Source organism: Vulpes lagopus, chromosome 5, assembly GCF_018345385.1.
Source record: "Vulpes lagopus strain Blue_001 chromosome 5, ASM1834538v1, whole genome shotgun sequence".
In the NCBI taxonomy this organism is placed as follows: Eukaryota; Metazoa; Chordata; class Mammalia; order Carnivora; family Canidae; genus Vulpes; species Vulpes lagopus.
In genome coordinates this window covers 83,538,140-83,561,243 of record NC_054828.1, presented here as the reverse complement: position 1 = coordinate 83,561,243, position 23,104 = coordinate 83,538,140, and the positions used below count along the sequence as shown (strand labels likewise).

Below are 23,104 nucleotides of genomic sequence, written 5' to 3'. Positions count from 1 at the left end.
CTAGCTACCCTCACTCATGATTAAAAGGGTTCAAATCGTTCTAAGGTTCTGACTGCCTTTTCTAGTAAGGATACTTTTGTCTTTCTTTAGAAGGTCTGACCTTTTTCCTACAAGATTTATCTTACCTTTACAGAATTCTTCCAAATTAAGTGATGTCTTCCTGTTGATGTCTTTCCCTTTCCCTATAATCAGTATCCTTTCTGATAATTCTTACTTAACACTGTTTACCCTAATGAGAATGGACTCTTGGACAATTGTCAGTGTGATTTTTCTTGCAGAGAAGTTGGCCCACTGGCCCTCTAACCCTTTCCTACTTCTTTTCAATGGACAATTGAGAAGTGGCTTATGTGTCTAACAAAGTGTGTATGGGTACCATAACTAACTTGATAAGGCAGTCCCTATCCCCTTAAGGAGAGATGGGCATCACTCATAGTGTGAATTTATTTATTTATTTATTTATTTATTTATTTATTTATTTATATTTTAAAGATTTTATGTATTTATTCATTAAACACACACACACACACACACACACACAGAGGCAGAGACACACAGGCAGAGGGAGAAGCAGGCTCCATGCAGGGAGCCCGACGTGGGACTTGATCTGGGGTCTCCAGGATCACACCCTGGGCTGAAGGCAGACGCTAAACCGCTGAGTCACCCGGGCTGTCCCATAGCCTGAATTTAAACTGCCAATTCATTCTTCCCAGAAATGTGTCCTGTCCTCTACCCCAGCCACTGGGGACATCTTACTATAGATATAATCAGCATTAACAGAAAGATAAGTAGATTCTTAGATACAAAGATGAACAGACAAATCAAGCCAATAATTGAGGAAACCAACAACATGAAAGGTAGGCAAATGACAAAGAGAAGAATTAACATCCAACTTAGAAGAACTTTCAAAAGTAAGTTTAATGAAATCTTCAGAGAAATTAAAAAAAATGGAAATTTCAAAATTAAAAATACAATAAATGAATTTTTAAAAACACAAAATATTAGCTAAATAGAGTAGACACAGTTGAAGAATAATCTAGTAAGCTTAGATAAATGAGCATTAGCAACACTGGATTCTAGAAGACAGTGAATCAATATTGTTAAATTTCTGAAGGAAAATCATTTTGAAATCAGGCTTCTGTTATGCCTGCATTTGTGTTTATAGTGGCACAGCAAAAGAAAGGCAGCGTTGGATGTGGCAAAACTCAGAAGCTTCTCGTCTTCCCCTGAGGTCACTCAGGAGTGTACATTGGCAAAGGTTAACAGAAACCCAGGCAAAGAAACCAGTAAATTCATACTTAAAACTAAATGACATTCATGTATATTGTAAATGACAGATCTCAGAAAATCTTAACATGTAGTGGATACTAAGGGGGAGAAAAGGAAGAGAAAGCATTCGAGATTTTTGTCTTATTCCACTGGAGACTCTCAGTATTGATTATCTCTAAATACTAATGAAATAGGTCTTTTAAATGTTTTAAAAATTTCAGGGTAGCAGTTAAAAATAGTGAAACAAAAATGTATAACAGAAAAGGGGAAAAATAGGAATTAGGAGAATTTAACCAATCCAGATTATGAGAAGGTAAAAAGAAAGTGTGATAAAAGAGAAAATATGAAATAAGATGGTGGTGATGAAGTCCAAATATGTAAAAAATGACACCCAGTGTGAAAATAGTAAAATTTCCTTTTAAACATAGAGACTGTCAGATTTGCCTTAAATCAAAATTTGACTTTGTGTTGTTTGAAAGAAATACTATTCAAATAAAAAAGGATGGAAAGATATAAAATAAACATGTGAGAAAATATTCCAGGCAGATGTAAGAAAAAGAAAGTAACATGAACATTATATAAATTAGAACAGAACTAAGACAAACAATCTCAAAATTAGATGAGAGGTATATGTCACATTGTAAAAAAACAAACAAACAAACAAACAAAAAAACAAACAAAAAAACCTCAATACACCAGGAAGGTTAAAAGGGAAAAACTGTATGATCACCTCTCAAGTATTGAAAACAGTTCAATACTTGAACATGAAATTAACAGTTTAACATTTGATATAATTTAATGGCTATTCCTGATAAATGCTGAACAAGCTAACAGTAAACAGAAACTTCATTAATTTCATAGATACAATTTACTAAGAATGTGGAATAAACATCATGTTTAATGGCGAAACATTATAAGCAGTCCTATTATACCAGAGCCAGAATAAACAAGCCCGTTGTCACCACTGCCATTCAGTATTTTTCAGGAGGTCCAAGCCAGTGTAGTAAGACAAGAAAAATAATAAGCAGTGGGACCATTGGATAGAAGTGAGAAAGGTTCGATTTGTAGACAACGTGATTATCCATTCAACACGATCCAAGACAACCACTTGCAAACTTATTAGAATTAGAGTTTAGTAATAATGCCAGAGACAATATTACATATCATGTTCTTCAGCTTGTCTATACCTTATGCCATATTACAAAATGTGATAAAAATGGATTGCATTCATCATTGCAAGAAATATGGTAAAATAGGTAGAGATAAATATGACAAGAAATATGCATGATATATAAGAGGAAACTTTAAAATTTTAATGAGGGACATAGAAGAAAACCAGATCATTAGCAGGAATACAAAGTAGTGTTCCTGGATAGAAAGATTCAGCTTATGAAATAATCAAGATAAAGCAGTAGCATCTGAATTAGTGAGGTGTATTAATAGAAAAAGATAACAATGATGTAGAATAGACAAAATTATGTTTTTAAAGTGCTTGATCACATTACAGTTGAAATTCTTATATGATGCAAGATACTAGTCAAAAGTTAAAGATAACTCTGGATAATTAAAGACAAACCAAGAAAATATTTATATATAATAAAGGTTAAGATCTTAATCTTATAAGTTACTAAGAACAAGCTCAATAGAAAACTGGGAAAGAATATGTGTAGATATTTTTCAGCAGAAGAACTAGAAATACCTAGTGAGTAAGTGAAAAGATTTTTAGCTCTCAGTAGTAATCAGAAAAATGATGTTCAAAGTCAAAATAAAACATCTTTCTTATCAGATTAGTAAAAATGATAAAGATTGATGAAATACAGAAAAATCAGCTCTTTTCTACATTTTAATGATATAAAGCCTTTTGGGGGAGCTGGAGTGGTTCAGTTGATTAGGTGTCCTACTCTCAGTTTCTGCTCAGGTCATGATCTCAGGGCTGTGGAATCGAGCCCCATATTGGGCTCTGTGCTCAGTGCAGAGTCTACTTGAAATTTTCTCTCTCCCTCTCCCTCTGCTATTCCCCCTACTCTCTAAAATAAATAAATGAATCTTTAAAAAAAAAAAAGCCTTCTTGGAACACAACTTAACGGTATCTAGCAAAACTTAAAGTGCACATTCATAGAGTCAACGGTTTCATCTTGTACCCACTGAAGATCAATATATATATAAATATTCATCGCAACATTGTTGTATAAAAAATTGAAAACAATTTAGATGCCCATTAATAGGCTTATATACCATAGTAAGTACTTGGAATAATATTTAACCTGATGTGGTAAATTCCTGTTAGATAAGATTAAATTACAGAACATTAGATTTATTATGACTTCATCTTTTAAGAAAAAAATATATGTGCTTGTACATGTATGAAAATGCATAAAAGTCAGACTGAAAGAATGTATTCCATGCTGTTCCAGGCATCTCTCTGAAAGGGAGTTGGGTTAGTGAATAAATGTGAATAAGGATTTTCACAATTTGCTCTATTAAACTCTTCATTATTTTGAGTCTTTTATAATGATGATGTAATAAAAAACTGGAAGAAAAATGTGCAAATGGCAAAAAGAAATACAGAGGCCAATAAGTAAGCATACTTGTCCTCATGATTATAGAAATGCAAATGAAAACATCAGTGATATGTTTCATGTCTTGGCAGAGTTGGAAAGAAGCACTGATATACTCTTTGTTAGAATATGATTTTTTAGGAGGCAGTTGACTTCATTTATTAAAATTATGTGTCCCTGCCCTCTTACTTAGAATTTTTCATTCTTATACATTGTTTTCAAGACATCGTCATGAATAGGCAACGATTTATCTGTGAGAATGTTTTTTAGAGAACGTGTTTTAAACAGTGATATGAAAACAATAGCCTTGGCCAAATGACTTGCTCTGGCTAGTAAAATGGAAGTGTTTCATATGTTACTTCTCAGAAGAAGCTGTAAGAACCATTCTGTGGTTCTTCCATTATGCTTGCCCCTCTGCCACATGCATAGAATGTCCCAAAGTGTAGCTGCCCCATTTCCAACTTGGTTCTAGAATAAAAATAACATTAAACAGAGCATCTGATCCCTAGCTAACAGTAATTTGGGTGAGGATTACGCCTTGGTTGTAAACCACTGAGATTTAGAGGTTGTTTGTCATGGTACCATAACTAAATATAAGCTGCCTTATACAGAAGTTGATAACTAAACAAGATACTGCTGTAATAAACAGACATACAAAAGTACCTAAATATTTGACATTGACTTTGAGGCTAGGCAGAAGGTAGTTTCCATAATAAAACCTTTGGTGAAATTGTCACCTGGAAATTGTAACTGGAAATCAGATAATATTACCAGATCGAGCATGTGGTATTAGGCAGTAGGAGAGTTTGGGAAATAAAATGTGACCAGTGTTCATTGGTTTCTATTGCCTTCATTTGTTTACAAAAAAAGAGATAAACTCAGGAAAAAATTGACCTGTTTATTAACAGGGTATAAAGGGAATAAGGAGAATCCAGAAATTCCAGGAATTGAAGAGTCACCATATTTAACTGTTTCTCATTTTCAACTGATTAAATATATAATTGAAAATTATTTGAATGGACAGAAACCCATTATATTTCAGCTACCTGTCAAAAACCACATCAGAGCTGAAGCTAGCACAGTTTTGTTAAAACCTCAGATTCAACTGAAATGAGTATCCAACAAGGATCAAGAAAAATCAGTGTTTGTCCAGAGGGCAGTCACCAGCCTCAGAGAACAATGAACGAGGAAGCCACTGCAGGAAAGCAGAACGAGGCCCCAATTGAGTAATGTACTCTACTCCCAGGACAAGTGGCTCTTACAACTTCTGTCCAGTAAAGTTTCAGAATTCACATGGATAAGAAACTACCATGTGTTTCCTATCTTCACCTTTCCAAATTGAAAAGTATTCCAGTTGTGGTATTCCTATTCTGCAATTATATATTGGGATGTTTGAGGGGCAGCTAACTTGCCTTTTTAGATTATTAGTCTCCAGAGTAAAATGTACCAGATCTGGACTTTAAATAGAGTTTATTACAAGATAATGGAGTTTTTTTTTTTCTTACTCTTTTGGCGTGATTGTATAGGACTTTCTGGTTATCCCCTCTGGGGAGCAGAGTGTGTATATTTTGTATGCAGTAGGAAAAAGCAAATATTTGTGAGCAGTTGGCAGATTGTAGTATTATTATTTTCCCTAATTATTTACTGACTCTCCTTGTGAGAGAATTAAAATTCTCTACCCAGTGACTTCAAGATTGGTCATGTGACTTTCTGTGCCCAATCAAATGTGAACAGAACACGTGGATGTCACCTTCAAGCAGGATCCTTGAGAATCATTAGGTTGTTCTGGCATGGCTGACCTCCCTCTGCCATGAAGATAGCATATGCCAGGAAGACTGCTTCTTCAGGCCGATCCCCAGCTATCATATAACATGAGTAAGAAATAAATCTTCATAGTTGTAAACCATGAAGATTTTGGAATTATTTGTTATTGCAGCGTAACCTAGTGTACGTTGTCTGATAAGTCAATATTGGTCAAAGTTTTTTATTTTCACCTCTAGAATCCTGAAGATGCTAAGCCTCCAAAATCTGCTTAGAAAAGAAAAAAAAAATCACCTTTTCTCTGCACTTTGCTAGTGAAACATATAAAACTATTATTACTATTTGGCACAATTCCATATATACCATATGTACTATTGTTATTTTTCACAGTTCTAAGATCCTGTTTTGTTATAAGGACAGTGCCAATAGTCAGAATTTCACTTTGTGCTGCCTATTCCTCCTCCTTAGTGTAGTGAAGCAGTGTTCTGCAATATTCAATTGGCTTTTCCATAGGCATGATTAATTCTAGAAGCTGTGATCTAAATTTATTGATCATACTTTGGACACTCATACTTTGAGACAGTAAGTTGTAGCATCTGTCTGTGATTGAATGCAGTCAAAAAACATGGAAAGTCTTCCACACATTTCAAACTACAGTGTCAGTACATTTTTAAGAGTTTTCAAGATGTTTCAAACATAGTTTTTTGAGTTTCTTGTTTTAACTTGAGAAGACCTTGCTTCTTCCCCACAACCACAGTGATTTGGCCTTTGATCACTGCATTCATGCAGGACCCCACACTCAGCATCTTTTCCTTTGTTTGATCTTTGATTTGTAAATTTTCAGAACTCCATAGCTAAATTTAGGAGATTGAGGCAAAAAGTGTAGTCAGATTTTGGCTTCTTTAATTTAGCTGAATGGAGAACCTTAAGGCTCATTACCTTTCCTGACTTGATAATGCAAATGAGTACCTGAATCTTAAGGATCAGATTGCTATAGCAATTGATTATGTTTCATAAAGGAAAGATATATAAATACACAGCATGTTTATATTCCTTCCAGAAACATTTTCACCACTTCAGTGATTGGAAAGTACTTATTATCGGTTAATTCAGTGAAGGCATTGGGCATAAAATCTTACATTGGGCAGGGAAAAAAAGAATTATCATAAAAGTTATATTGTAATCTAGTAATTGTCTATTGATCCTCTGCTAACCATAGCATTTTGAATTGAGGTAAGTTGGAGCAGAGCTGGGTAATTTCAGCGAACTAGTAAATTTTTATAGACTTGGAGATTATATTTTTGGGATTTATCTTAGGTCTGTCTAACTGTCTCAAATTGAACTTTGGTACCCAAGAAATTGGCACCCAAAATAACTAAGCAAAGCTAGTGAAGGTCATTCATTTCTCAAGTGTAACCAATTGACACTGAGTGCATCTGTTCCTTGATAGGCTGTTCTCTCAGCATATTAATATATCCCTACACAGAGGGCCTCTGTCCATGTTGTGTGGAAAAGGCAGTGTTCTTTGTTTTCTTGTCTCATTAGCTAACTAGAGTCAAGCACTCAAACTTGGAAGTAATTTATTTTTCAGTTTTAGATAAGTATTAATAAAACTAATTTTTAGACAACTAGTAATTGAACAGTTAGGTAAACTATTTCATATAGTTGAGGAGCCAACAGTTACTTTTCAAAGGCCTTTGGAAAGCATTATGTAGTTGATTCATTGTTTTTTGACATCCTTAGCAATTCTGTTGTTATGGGATTAAAAAAATAATTTGAAGAATACTCAGTGCAAAGCCTTTGAGTCCTCTTAATGTCAGGGAAAGGACACCAAGAGAACTCAAAAAAAACCCTGACTCACTTATTAATTGGAGATGACAGAGATCTGGAACTCTTTTTAGTTTGACCAACTAAAGCTAAAATATAAAGGATAATATTCTGTCTTTCATAGATAAATGTGTCATTAATGATCTACCATCTATAACATGCTTTTTGTTGATTTTCTCAATAGAAATAGAAAACAAGGAATGGGAATGTTTAGTAATGACTTGAGAATTTGAATGGCCTACCAGTTAAGGTCAAATAAGCAAGACTACAGGTCTATCAAAAAGCCAAATTGGTCTAAGATTGTGTTATATAATGTTATTTAACAGTTTTCAAAATGTAGTCCCTAGAACAGTAGTGTCAACATCACCAGAGAACTTGTTAAAAATAATGGAAAATGTTGGGCCCCATCCCAGACATGCTGAATCAGAAACTCAAGCTTTTGTCTAGGCAATCTTTGTTTTAATAAGTCCTCCAGGGAATTCTGATGTATGCTAAAGTTTAAGAACTACTGATCTAGAACAATATCCTCTTCTACTTGATGCTGGGCAGAGCATTCCTCGATCAAATATTCTGCTTTGACTTATAATCTAAAAAAGATGCTGATGAGTTGGAGTACTTCTAAAAGAAAATGCTATTGTATAGAAAGGACTAGAAACTTGGAGTGTCTGGGTGGCTCAGTTGGTTAAGTGTCTGACTCTTGATTTCAACTTACGTCATGATCTCAGGGTAGTGAGATCAAGCCCTTTGTTGGGCTCCATGCTGGTTGTGTAATCTGCTTAAGATTCTCTCTCTCCCTTACCCTCTACCTCCCTTACCCCTGCTCTTGTTCTCTCTCTTTCAAAAGAGAAAAAAAGAAAGAAAGAAAGAAAGGATTAGAAACCAAATCTTATGGAGACATTTGAAAAAAGTTTTGTTTTATTTAGTCTAAGGAAAAGATAACCTAGAGGCTTAAGACGTAATTGTGGCCTTCAGTTAGCTAAAGGGTTTTCTGAGCTCTCAAAGATAGGACAAAAGGCAGAAAAACCTTCCAACAAAACATATGCTGCCTCTGATTTAGTGAGCTTCACTTCTTTGGAGATATTTGTGTTGCAATCTAGATACCATCAATGGCAATGCTGTAGTAGTCATTCTTGTGGGATTAGTAAAATAGCCACTAAGGTTTTCTCTAGACTAACGGAATATATATATCCATGACTTGCACTATATCACCTTACTCTCAGTGGGCTTCTGGTTCTTACCTAAAGCAGTATATTGAGCTTTAAGTGATGGATAAACCTCTTTTATCTGAAAAATGTACTTATTTTATCCCATTTCATCTCTAGCCAATGTTAGAATTCTGAATTAAGCCTTATTTTCTTTCTGCCTTGTGAAGATACTATTTCCTTATCCTCTAGCTTCTTCTTGTTGCTGTCAGCCTGATTCATTGTTCTTTTGTAGGAAACTTGTCTTGTAGTCCATCTATTGTTTATATAATCTATTGATTTTTTTCATTTTAGTGTGTATTTTTCTAGAAGTCCTATTTGGTTCTTATTCATACCTGCCTGTTCATATGTTCTGCTTTTCTGTAATTATTTAAACTCCTTTTGTCTTGTTTGTCATCCTAATTATCTTTTATTGTAACTTTCAAATAGTTCTTTTGTCTCAAGTCTCTATCTATGCTTCTTATTCTTTTTGTTGATCTTTTGACTTTACCTCATGAAAAATCAGTTCTTTATGTGGTTTTAAATTTTTGATTATGAGCTTATCTTTGACAAGAATTGTTTTTCCATGGGAATGTGTATTTCCTAGATTAATGAAAGTGTCCCTATTGAGCTCTTTTTTTCTTTTTTAAAGATTTTATTTATTTATTCGTGAGAGACACACACAGAGAGAGGCAGAGACACAGGCAGAGGGAGAAGCAGGCTCCCCTCAAGGAGCACGATGTGGGACTCAAAGCCAGATCCTGGAATCATGCGTCCCGCTATTGAGCTCTTTTACATTTGTTTTTGTCTCAGGAGTTTCAACTGATCCAGAACTGATTTTTTTTGTTCCTATTTCAGCTTACAGATTCCTGTACTATGTGAGTATTGCATATAATGACAGCACACCAACATTTGGATTTTATGTTTTTTTCCAACATTTGGATTTTAATTTCTTGTGGGAGACTATTTTTTCCCAACAGCAAGTGAATAGCTAAAACAAAGCTTTCATGTCACTTTAATCTTATCTCTTCTCACTGAAAGTATAGCCTTTCAAGATCTCAGAAGTATGCACATGTTATGGACTTAATATTTGTATCCCCCTAAAATTCATATATTAAAATCTAAATCTTAGTGCCCTTATAAGAAGAGGCCAGAGAGCTAGCTTGTTTTCTTGTCACCATGTGAGGATACAGTAAGAGGTTGGCATTCTGCAACTCTGAAGAGGGCTCTCAGCAGAACCCATTCATATTGACATCCTGATCTTGTACTTCTAATCTCCTTAACTATGAGAAATAAATTTCTGATGTTTATAAGCCACCCAATCTATGGTACTCTTTTGTAGCAGCCCAAGCTAAGACAGCAAAAGTCTAGTTTCTATCTTCATTCTTCAGTGGAACCTGAGGTCTATCCTTGTATTAATATTAAAATCCAGTACACAGCTGTTAGGTAATTCTGGCCTCATGTCCTCCTGAGATCTGAGCAAAATCAGCTCAGGAGCACATTCCTCTGGTTTTTAGTTAGTTAGTTTTTGTTTTGTTTTGTTGTTGCCCTAGTAATGAAGGATAGTCGGAAGAAAGGCAGGCAGGGACAAGATGAAACCGCTCTTAAAAGGATTTTACACCACCCTGGAAGGAGCCTTCCACCCTTTCCCATGTGAATAGACAAAAACCTGATTGGGTAACAGGCACATGGAAGGTTAATCAGATTAAAACAGCCCATACCAAACAGCCCTTAAAACCCCCTAGATTTAAACATCAAATCAGCAACCTTCTCAGGTACCCTTCCTCTTCAGGAGCTTTGTATGATCACTCAGTATATTTTACTTTGTTGCCCATCACTCTTTGTCTGGTCTACCTATTCATTCTTTGAAACAACATGACCAAGAACTATGGGCATTGAAGTAAAAGAAAATCCTGCAACACTACTACCTAGATATTTCCTATTCTTTCAAACTGAGTTCTTTAGCTAAAAAATATTATGATATTGAATTTATAAGTAATTTCTATGTTTTGTGTCAGCTCAGTCTGCCATATTGTCAGAGTTAAAATTTCTTAGTCTCAAATTCTCCCAATTTTTTTGATAGTGTTACGTATATGTGTGTAAACATAAAGTAATATAAATATCTCATCCATACAATCCTTGTACAACTGTAAGCCTAAAACAAATTTATAAATTAAATCTAAAAATTTACAATGAATAATATTAAAATAATAAGATCAATTTTGTGATTTTGCTAAAGCTAAATTGCTGCGTCCAACTTGAATAATACTAAGTATCAATGCAGAATTTTCAAAGTCACATTTAATGTATGATTTTTCAATTTTCTACCAATTTTGCCTAGTTAGCCTATTGTGAAACTTTTTTATACTGTCTGATGAAGTATTTTGACTTGAACTTGGTACAATTGCAGAAAGGTCCATGTCTGCCCTTTCACTCATGGCAAAAATGTCCTATTACTTGATGCCAATCTTTAAATTTTTTTTTTAATTTTTTATTTATTTATGATAGTCACAGAGAGAGAGAGAGAGGCAGAGACATAGGCAGAGGGAGAAGCAGGCTCCATGCACCGGGAGCCTGATGTGGGATTCGATCCCGGGTCTCCAGGATCACGCCCTGGGCCAAAGGCAAGCGCCAAACCACTGCGCCACCCAGGGATCCCGTTGATGCCAATCTTATTATAAATATAGATGCAAGGGCAGAGACTAAAATTGCATCATGATTTTCATTTACAAAAACAGGCATTCAGAAAAAACAAGCCATAATTAATTTATGTTTGTAGACCAGCACAAAGATGTGGAAAATGTCCCATTAAGAACCATAGAACCTGTCTCTCTGTAAACCAGTTTGAGGAACTCTGAACTGTGACATACACTTGTGACATGGCTACTTGAATTAAGAAGAGTTGTCTCTTGGAATGATATCATAAAATGGCGGAGTAGGTAGCTCCAAACTCTCATCCCTCCACAAAAACATTGACCAAATGAATGCTGAATCAAGATATAAAGGCAGTCTAATAACAGTAAGAAATCTGTGTGGTGTTTTTACTTGCCTTTTACCCACTTTCCCACCAGCACATTGGTAGTCTTGAAGCAGCAGCAGTCCATGTTCCTGAGCATGGGTCCCTATTGACTGACTGCAGGGGGGATCAGAACATATCTCATATACAAATTATTGTGTATATTTTTTCTAACCTGTCTGAAGACTACCTCATGTTCAGATTATGAACTTGGAAAGCAGAAGGCAGTAGGTTTGTATGTTCAAAGCACTGAAAGGAAAAAAAAAAAAAGCCTGTCAACCAAGAATTCTGTATTTGACAAAACTGTCCTTTGAAAATGAAGTAGAACTTAAAACATGTCGAGGTAAAACAAAAGCTGAAGGAGTTCATCCCTACAAGAAATGCTAAAGGGATTCCTTTAGTTTTATTTTTTTTTAAAGATTTTATTTATTTATTCATGAGCAACACAGAGAGAGAGACAAAGAGAGAGGCAGAGAGAGAAGCAGGCTCCATGCAGGAAGCCTGATGTGGGACTCAATCCTGGGTCTCCTGGATCACACCCTGGGCTGCAGGTGGCGCTACACCACTGTGCCACCGGAGCTGCCTGATTCCTTTAGTTTTAAATGAAAGGGCACTAGACAGTAACTTGAAGCTGTATGAAGAAATAAAGATTTACAGTAAAGGTAAATATATATAAGAATCAGTATTATTTTGGGGATGGGCTGTATCTCTACTTTGCATTCCTACTTGATTTGAAAGACAAATGCATTAAAAGAATTATAAATCTATCTTATTGGGTACACATTTATATAAATGTGTAAAAATGTAATTTATAGCAAATTCAGGTAACCTAGAGGAAAGGGACAAAATTCTAGAAACACACTTTACCTAAACTGACTCCAGAAGAAAGAGAAAATTGTAAAAGACCTATAAATAAGTAAAGAAACTGAATCAGTAATCAAAAACCTCCCAACAAAGTCTAGGACCAGATGGCTTCCCTGGTGAATCCTACCAAACCTTTAAAACGAAATAACACCAATCCTTCTTAAACTCTGCCAAAAAATATAAGATTAGGAACACTTCCTAACTCATTCTATGAGACCAGCATTAACCCTGATGCTAAAGCCAAATGAAGACATCACAAGAAAAGAAAATTATAGACCAATGTTCTACATAAACATATAAGGACAAACCCTTGAAAAAATACTCTCAAAGTGAATCCAGTAATATTGAATGTATTGTAAACCTTGACCAACTGGGATGTCACCTGGGAACACAGTGCTGGTCCACCATAAGAGAAGCAGTCAGGTCATACACTACATTACTGAGTGAAGGAGGAGGACCACATTATCCTTTCAACTCTTGCAGAAAAGTGATTTTACAAAATCCAACAGCCTTTTGTGGTAAAAACACTCAGACAACTAGGAATAAAAAGGAATTTTTTTTTATCTGTATTTGTACTAAAATGTTTAGGTGACAGACTCTTCTTATTTATTTTATTTGACATTCATAGAGCTTCTTGGATTTGGGGCTTAATGTCCTTCATTAGTTCTGAAAACTTCCCAGCCAGTATCTCATCAACTATTTTTTTCTGTCCAGTTCTTTCTTTTTTCACTTTCTTCCTAGGACTTTAGTTATTACATTAGCTCTATTAAAGATATATTAGATATTTTTTACTGTGTTTCATATGTTTCTTATAATATTTTCTGTTTTATACATCTGGTTTTCTTTCTTGGAATCTGAATATTTGGTTGGACTTATTTTCTAGTAAATTAATCCTTCTGCTATGTCTAATATGTCATTAAAACATCTTTTGAGTTCTCAGTTTCAGGAATTGTGTTTTTCAGTTCAGAATTTTTATCAATTTTCTATTGCTTGATCTCTGGTCTAATCTATCTCATTACCAGTTTTTTAAACATTATTTCACATAATAATTATAATATATGAATTACCCAAGGATTTGTTTCTGTTTTCTATTTTTTATCTTGTTTTGCCCCACCCCCTCTTATGAGATAGTACCACCATTTGATACTCTGATAATTTTTTTAAGTTCTAGACCATGTATTCTTGCTGAAAGGAGGCTGTCCTCAAGGCTTTGTAAAGATTAGTCTGTTTCTAGTTTACACATAATCATAAGGTATAGTCCTCTTGGAATCTCAGTTTGAATCTGGGCTGTTTGCCAGGGCTCTTCCGCCTTGGTGGACCTTGATCTCCAACCTCTGCTCCATGAGACTACTTAAATTCTGCTGGGCTCTCTCACCTCTTTGTATTTCTTCCTAATTGTCATTTCTGTTTCAGGCCCCCATTACAGTTTAAGATTAAGTAAAAGCAAACAATATAAAGAATGCCAATCTCATTCCTCTGCAGTACACTTTCCTCCAACATTTTATTCCCTAATTTTGGCTGTCTTTGTTCTGGGATGCCTGCAGTAAGAATGCTGAATCCATTATTATTTGACCCTACATGATTGAGCAGTCCAGTTTTGTTCTCAGCCTCCATGCTCTATGTTGAGAATAAGCAAAATCCCTAAGAGGCAGAAACACTGGAGAAATTCCAGGTCACCTCAATGTTTAACTTTTCTCTTTTGTTTCCCTTAATCTTTGTGTCCTCCATTGCTCTCTGATGACTTCAAACAGCTGTTTTTATTTTGTTTTGTCTGTGTTATTTCATCAATTTTTATAGTGGGTCTTGGTGGGAAGACTAACTGCATTATCATTGGAAAGCTCCTAAGTCTCTTTATCTATGGATATTCTTCATTACTTTTCATGTTTTATTAGTTATTTGTTAAAGAAAATTAGCTACTTATTTTATAAGATTTCCCATGGTACATCCCTGGGATGTCCCTAAACATGTTCCTTTGTGCTCTCTATTTTCCTTAAGTTGGTGGTTAAATATAGATGTATAAAATACTTTATAGATACTTATGTATTTTTCTAATTGCATTGAGCTGGGAGGCTCATGATTTCTAGTTTTCTCTATTTTTGTGATGTTAAGAATTAATCCATGTGTTCATTTTAATTTGCATTTGTGTCAAATGGCAAATAAGTGTGTGCTTTTAACTTTGTAAGAAACTGCCAAATGATCTTTGATGGTAGCTATACCATTTTATGTTTCAAAAAACAATGTATGAGAGTTTTATTTGCTCAAAATTCTTCTCAACATTTGATATTGTCAACCTTTTCGTTAACTTTAGTCACTCTAACAAGTAGGTACTGGCATTTTTTTGTGGTTTTATAATTTCCCCAGTACCTACTGCTAGTGAGCACCTGACATATGCTCATTGGCTGTTCATATATCTTCTTTTATCAAGTGCATATTCAGATCTTTTCCCCATGTTTTGCATTGGGCTATTTTTCTTCTTATTAAGTTGGAAGAGTATTTTATATATTCTGGATACCAGTTCTATTTCATTTTCTATATTTAGTTCTATATATATCCTGAATCCTTGGCTTTTCATTGTGTCCTGCCTAAGAAATCCTGTACTCTGACTTCTAAACACTTTTCTCCTGTGTTTTTTCTAGGTTTGTAACTGTAACATTTTTTTTGTTTGGCCATGTGATCCATTTAGGAATTTTCTTCTTTATGTCAGAGTGACCAAACAGTTGAGGTTTATGTTTAGGCATATGACTATCCATTTGTTCAAGTACCAGTGCTGAAAAGTTCTTTCAGATTTCATTGGACATTATCCCATTTCCTGATTAGAAGACATTTCCTGACCACAACACAGAAAATTCAGTTTATGTATCTTTTTAGTTCGTATTATTATACTATTATTCAGGTCTCACTTACCATTATAACTTTTTTCTGGTTGATTTGTCAAAGTCTGTGTATTCTGTCAAGATCTCTTACTACCATTGTGCTGTATGTGGTTTTTGGTACTTTCCCTGTTCTACAGTTTTGGTTTTTTTTTTTTTTAATGCATCCTTATGCAATATTATGTATTGTGTTAAGACTTGTGGCAGTGAGATCTCTATTTTAGAATGCTGAGAGAAAATGACTGTTTAGTTTAATAATGTTTGCCTTGAATTTGAATTTTATGTCTTGTTAATATGTTACTACTCTTCTTTTACATTTTCTTTTTCCTTATATGCCTTTCCCCATTATTTTATCTGTTAGTTTCATCAATTTTTTGTCTTGCCTTTGTCTTTTAATAAGATAATTTAAATGATATTCAATTATTGTGCTGTTTACTTGGTTATGAGTGTATAGTTTTGTTCTTTCTCTTTTTATTTATTTTATTTTTTTGTTTTTTCTCTTTTTAAAGTTTCTTTTGTTTCCTTTGTTTTGGTGCATTTCCTATATTTTTTTTAGCCTTGCACATCCCCAGAGCTTTAAAGAATGTATTTTCATTTTTTCAAAATATTCTTCAACATATAATTCTCTAAGTGTTAGAATTAGTGTGAAAAGTTTTATTTGTGATCTACTTAATATAAGTGGTTTATCAACACATATTCATTATCTCCCTCTTCCTCTCTTATATTTTTAGCATATTCCCATGTTTTAGATCAATAGTGTTACTATTATTAATTATGACAGCATTATTTTCCACAGTATGTCTTTTTCCAACAGTGGGTACTGAAATTTACGTTCAGTTTTAAGACAGCTATTAAGTTTATCTCACTTTTTATTGGTTTGCATGGCTTTCACAATGCATATCTTTAAGTAAAGATATTTGTTTCATATTTTATGAGGCCTTCTGTACATTTCATAATGTTTTCTTCTCACCTTTAGCTTGATCAAAATAATTTTTTATATGACTTTTTTTCCCTTTTGATACTCTGTACTTGTTCCACTGTTACCTACCTTTTAGTGTTGCAGTAGAGAAATTGGATTTTGTTTATCAACCTAATTTTTCTACCTGGATGCCTGTACTTTTCTATAAATATTTTTTCCTGGTACATTGATTATTCCTTTGTTTTAAAAAAAAAAGATTTTATTTATTTATTTTATTGGGGGAGAGGCAGACGGGGAGGAAGAAAGAGTCTTAAGCAGACTCCACACTGAGTACAGAGCTCAATGTGGGGCTTGATCTCACGATCCTGAGATCACCACATGAGCTGAAACCAAAAGTCAGATGCTTAACTGACTGTGTCACCCAGGTGCCCCTGTATTGGTTATTCTTAATATTTATTTATTTATTTATTTATTTTTATTCTTAATATTTCAGTTTTCTCTTGCCTCCCCTTTAAAACATCAATTGTCCTGATGCTAACTTTATCTTCTGTGTTCAGTTTGATCATCTTCTCTATCATAATTTTTAGCTTCATACCAAGTTCTTGGAGAATATCTCATGTTTGTTTTCCACATAACTTGACTTATTTTCCATAGCATAAATCTTGCACTTATTCCCTCTTAATTTAGTTACTGTGCTTTTGTTATTCTTCTAATCCTTTTATCCATCTCTCTTTATATTTCTCGTTGACTTTTGGATTTTTTTTTTAATATTTTATTTATTCATGAGAGACACAGAGAGAGGCAGAGACACGGGCAGAGAGAGAAGCAGGCTCCATGCAGGGAGCTTGACGTGGGACTCGATACCAGGTCTCCAGGATCACACCCTGGGCTGAAGGCAGCGCTAAACTGCTGAGCCACCAGGGCTGCCCAACTTTTGGATTTATCATGATATTTCACCTCACACTATTGTCTCTGTATTGCTTTATGCTCCTCTTTTATTGGAAATTATTTATATTTTAGCTGATGGTACCCAAGAGTGTCTTGAAAGTTTCCTTTTTATTCTCTAATATATAATTTTCTGAGGCTTTAGAATTCTGTGAGTCTTTTAGATGCTGTATTGGTCAGGATTCTCCAGAGAAACAGAAACAATAAGATGTATGTGTGTGTGTGAGAGAGAGAGAGAGAGAGAGAGAAAGACACTTATTATAGGAATTGGCCCATGTGATTGTGGCTTATGAGGAGTCCTAAGATCTGCAGTTGTTAAGATGAAGACCCAGGAAGTTCATTTAAGTTCTGGAGTGAAAGCTTGCAGCCTCAAGACCTAGTAAGAGCCACTTTTTAGTTCAAGTCTGAAGGCTGGAAAAGACTGAAGTTCTAGCTCAAGGCAGTTAGGCAAGAGTTCCTTCTTACTCACCGGAGGATATACCTTTTGTTCTGTTCAGACCTTTAATGAATTAGATGAGGCCCACCCACATTAGAGAGGGGAATCTGCTTTACTCTATTGATATAAATTTCTTTTAAAGTTTTATTTATTTATTTATTTATTTATTTGAGACAGACAGAGAGGATGCAGGACTTGATAGCAGGACCCCAGGATCACAACCTGAGCCAAAGGCAGACGCTCAACCACTAAGCCACTCAGACGTCCCTATTGATTTAAATGTTAATCTCATCTAAAAATACTCTCCCAAACACACCCAGTGTAATGTTTGACCATATATCTGGGCACCTTGGGACCCAGTCAAATTAATACATAAAATTAATCTTCACCGATTGCTTTGCCCTTTTTTTTTTTTCCTATTTTGTTTCATTTTTACTTGGGCCATATAGCTAGTATTTTATTCTCCTATTTGACCTCAGATATAGTTGTTTACATGTTGTATCCTTGTCAAAAAACAGGGAGAGTAGACAGCCTATCATCCTTTTCTCTGCTCCATTTAATGGCAGTCTCATCCCTTTCCCAAATCATTTGTGTGTCTTCTGATTTCCTGCTTCTACTGGCTTTTAAGTTATCAGTTATTACAGCTAATAAACTTTAGTGGCTTTCATACCTAAGATGGTATTTTCTTGCATAATAACAACGCCAGAAATTGTAATCACACAGAGGCTCAGGAATGTCAGGACTAATATATTTGTAATCTCTTGATCTTTTTTTCTCAAGGTTCCAAGGTAGCTGAGAAATGTAGCCATCATATCCTCTGTAGCAGGCAAAAAGTTTCTGAAGACATTTCTGCTTTCAAATCATTTGCCTTCCATATCTGACAAGAGGTCGAGAAACATAATTATTCTGTTTGTATTGCGAAGGATTATTTTGTTAATGTGGAAGGGAGCAGGGATAACAAATAGGCAACTAACATGGTCTGCACATATATATATATTTTTTTTGAGTAGAGATGATGTCTTTCCATAACCATTGTCTGCTTCTCTAAAAATTTTCTAGACTTGTGGAGTACAATGTAAATGGTCAGTTTCTAGCATGTCCTGTTACAGATATTCTTCAGTTCTTTTTTCTTTTTATGATTCTATTTATTTATTTGACACAGAGAGAGAGAAAGAGAGCACATGCACAAGCAGGGGGAGCAGCAGGCAGAGGCAGAAGGAGAAACAGGCTCCCCATCAAGCAAGGAGCATATGTGAGGCTCGATCCCAGGACCCTGGGATCACTATCGGAGCTGAAGGCAGACACTCAACTGACTGAGCCATCCAGGCACCCCTAGATTCTTTAGTTCTTGTTCTTACTTTGCTGATGGGACTATGCTTCTGAAATTACATTTTATTTCAACAATTTTCCTTTAACTGTAACTTTATGCCATCTCTTCAAAATATGCAGCTTCTGCTTAAATTTAAGAAAGAAGCTAGGTGGCCTGGAGTCGTTGAGGAACTCATGAAAAATAGGGAGAACCTCATTCTAACTTAATGCCTAGGAGTAGCGAATATAGAGAGAACAGCTGCCTAGTTCTGTATTATGTAATGCTCAGGGTCTTTGAGATCAAGATAGATGGTAGAAATCTTCAAAAATGTTTGATGCCCCATATTCTGAATTCTAGGAACATTTTTCTTAATTCAACTTCTGCCTTTTACTTACAATAACTTCATTGATGGTTTTTTCAATCTTGGTTTTAGCATTATTGTGGCTTTTTCTGGCTCTTTAGTGTTGGGAGTGTTTGTAAAAAGCTATACTGAAGGGTTGTTAGCCAGGCAATCTTTATTCAGTGGGTATTTATTTTAATAGCCATTTGGTTTCATTACCGTTTAATGAGTTCTTTGATAGCGAGTTCCTTAATTAACAAGGCAGTCTTTCAGGTTTCCTCTTTTCTAATTGTTAACATATTTTGGTGCTTTCACACAGATACACTGTGATGAAAAGTTTCCTCTTTACAGCTCCTGTAAGGCCATTCAGAAAGGAAAAAGATGGGGATGGGGAGATTATGTAGTGTGTTTCCTTAGAATATAAATGGTTTAAGAGCATTTGCTCTCCCAAACTGAAACTGAGTGAAATATTCATATTTTATGCTCAATTTCCTATAACAGGAATAGCTCAGAGTGGATTTCTACATGTGTGAAAGTTGGTTGAACCCAGCTCACGTCAGAATTTGTATGTTGAATTTTTCTATAACTGCCTCTCAGGAAAGGTGGAATATTTAATTCTACCTGGGACCCAAATAAACTTTCATTGAAAAATTTCCTTGAGCTATCTGCAGTACTCCCCTCAAAGATAAGAACATTTAATAATAAACTACCTACCACTCATTGAGGCCCTAATATATGCCAGATACTGTACAGGTCTCTATATCTGTTATCCCATTTCTTGCATAAATTTCTGCAAGGTTGGTGTCATTATCTCCACTTTACTGATGAACAAGCATGATTAAACAACTTTCCTAAAGGTCACATAAGTTATAGGGCCAGTATTTGAACCTAAATTAATATGAATCAAAGTCCTTGCTCTTTCTCTCTGTATCACTTCCACTGTAGTCCTGTCTTGTTTTCACTATCACTACCATAAAATGGACATGATGGCTCAGGCACTGTTCTCCCATAGAAGATTAATTAGAGAGCTAATGAAATTTTTGTAAAGAAGATCTTAAATGATTTCCCTCAGAGAAGCCTAAGGTTTTAAATATTCTGAAATGAATTATTTGTATTGGCAGAAAATAATGAACCAAAGCACATACAAGATACGTTAGCTCAAAAAAGCAAAAAAGAAACTCAGGCTAATGATGTGTTTGGGAGGAGAAATGCTCTTATTTAGGGTATTGACCAGTTAGGAACTAAGTAATAAGTTGTATGTGGAAGTTAAAAGCGACGAACTGGCAGACAGTCAGGCGTCTGTACCATTGTGTTTTGTAAACTTTCTCCTGTGGCTGTGGTGTGTTTTTTCCAAGCCCACTTAATTTTTTATGAGGTTTGTAAAGGTCTTGAATAAACAATTGAGATTATAGAGGTTTTCCTGGAAGCTTTGGTTAATATTTTAATACGCTCTGCTTTGTCACATTATTAAATAGCTTATTAGTTTGAAAGAGAGCATTTCTTTTTTCTTTTTGCTATTTCTTTTTTTTTTTTGTCCTAGCAGTTAAATATCAAAATTGGATGTAGTTTTTACGTGATTTTCTTCTTCTTTTTATTTTAACTTGATACCTCTACAGATCGCCCTTGGATTGGGAATCAGCATTTGAGAGGCCTCCACTTAAAATGCACTTCAAGTGAAATTACAGTTTAGAGGGTATATCTTGAAATGAAGCCAGTGATTGTAAATGTAGGTAGTAAGAGAGGACTGGAGAAGGAGAGGTGGAATTGGATAGGGTCAGAAAACAGGAACTAATAGAACTTTGGAGATTACCTCATTGTGACCTTTTGCTCATTAATATATGAATCTGATTCTTTGGCATCTTGGTTGCAGTCTGGTGAAATGTCAAGCATGGCAAAGACTGAATACCTTCAAAGACATTTCTGTGTTAATGAGATGACTTGATGAAGTTGACCTTTAACCTGAACAGGAATTGAGGAAAGAGAAAGGAAGAGTTTTTATTTCTCATTATGAGGACTTCTTATTCTATGGAGGTTTGTGTAGTAATAATTGTTATTTGTAGAGTACTTTATATGACCTCATTTCAAATTGGAAGCCACTTGAAAACATTTCCATGTTGTTATTATTGGGATGTAATGAAGGTCACCCAGAAAGTCCTACCACTTTTGTGAAGCCTTCTCTGACTATTTTGGCCTTATAACTATTTCTTTTTAAATCATATAGCACTTAGAGTTTATTCTGCTCAATTTAGCAGTTAATTGCATGTTCTCGTTGATTTGCTCCAGAACAGGAAGTACACGTTCCACTTTTTTGCGTGACAAAATTTTTTACTTAAAAAGAAGAAAATCATATGACTCTATAAAAGGCACAAATGGTTAGTAAAATATTATGAACTCATAATATCTTACATTTTAAACAAATATACCCAATGTCTTGTCAACTGTTTTCCATACTCAGGATCAGAAGGATAAAAATTGTAATAGTCATTTGCTGAGTACTTAATTAATATAAGCCAGGTACTGTGGTAAATACTACATAGGAATTATTTTTATTTAACCATTGTAGCAATTCTATTTTGCAGATGACAAAACTGAGGCAAAGGTTAACGTCAGTATTCTGGGGCTTTGTATGTATGTATGTATGTATTTATTTATTTATTTATTTATTTATTTATTTATTTATTTATTATTTTTTAATGGGGCATTGTATTTAATGTTTGTTTTCATTAAACCACATATCTGTAATTTGTCTGTTTACCTTTATATATTTTTCTATTGTTTGTTTTTGCTCTTAACACTGTTTTGGTCTATGGCAGTAGAATATACAAGTTAAGGTATTTGCTGGTGTTTTTATTGTTTTGTAATGGGCATGTACGATTAACTGGTTATAACTTCTTATCCTTTATTGTGAATTTGAGTTCATAAGACCCATATATGAATGCATTTTCTTTATAAAGCAAAAATTTTTGTCAGGCTGATAATGAAAATTGAGACTAGGGCATATGAAATTTTTGGCCATGGAGAAAGTCTTTAAATGGCTATTATCATTTTTTCCGGTTGATATATATTGGCAAATTAAAAAGGTTCTTTTTGGGTTTTAGTTGTGATCTCATAGCTCATATCAGACTTATTCTCTTGTCATAAATATTTTTATATTTATAATTTATATTTATATACAAAATATAAAACCAGACAATCGTCAAAAAAAACGAAGGGATCAGTGCATGAGATGTAAATAACAATTGGTTTCAGAGGAACAGGGTACCAAAGAAGAAAAAAACATGGAGAAAGAACCCCTAAAATGTCTTTATAAAATTCCTCTTTAGCTCCTAATTTATAAGCTTCACATGAATAGGGCACACTCTGGAGTTGCAGAAGATATCAGTTGCTTGGAATATTAATAGCTGAGCAAATATTCTGGAGTTGCACAGCAAAGACATTGAAGATTGGACCCATGGAGAGACCTGATAAGCACATGGAACTTTCAGTTTAAACATCAGTAAAGCTATCTATAGGGATTAAGGACAAGTTCCTAAGATAAGGGGTGAAATTAAAGTAGACCCACTATAACTTTAAAAACAAGCCTGACAAAATGAAAGTGATCCACTAATAATTTAACTGCCTGCCTAAACAAAAATCAAAACTCTACTGAGGAAAATAAAACAATCTATGCCTCTATAGTGTCTTATCTGCAACATATGGCATATGAAACAGAGTTTCTTAACATGATAATAAGAAAAACTGACCTGTAATCAAAAGTTAAAACAGTCAGTAGAAGCAGATCATTAAGTAAACCAGATATGCTAGGAGACAGA

The 23,104-nt window shown here is 34.5% G+C and overlaps 1 protein-coding gene across 3 annotated transcripts in view; it reads left to right on the top strand.

Moving 5' to 3' along the window:
• Positions 1-23,104, top strand: part of EXOC6B (exocyst complex component 6B) — a 620,952-nt gene that overhangs the window by 398,794 nt on the left and 199,054 nt on the right. The gene's annotated exons all lie outside the window — the stretch shown is intronic.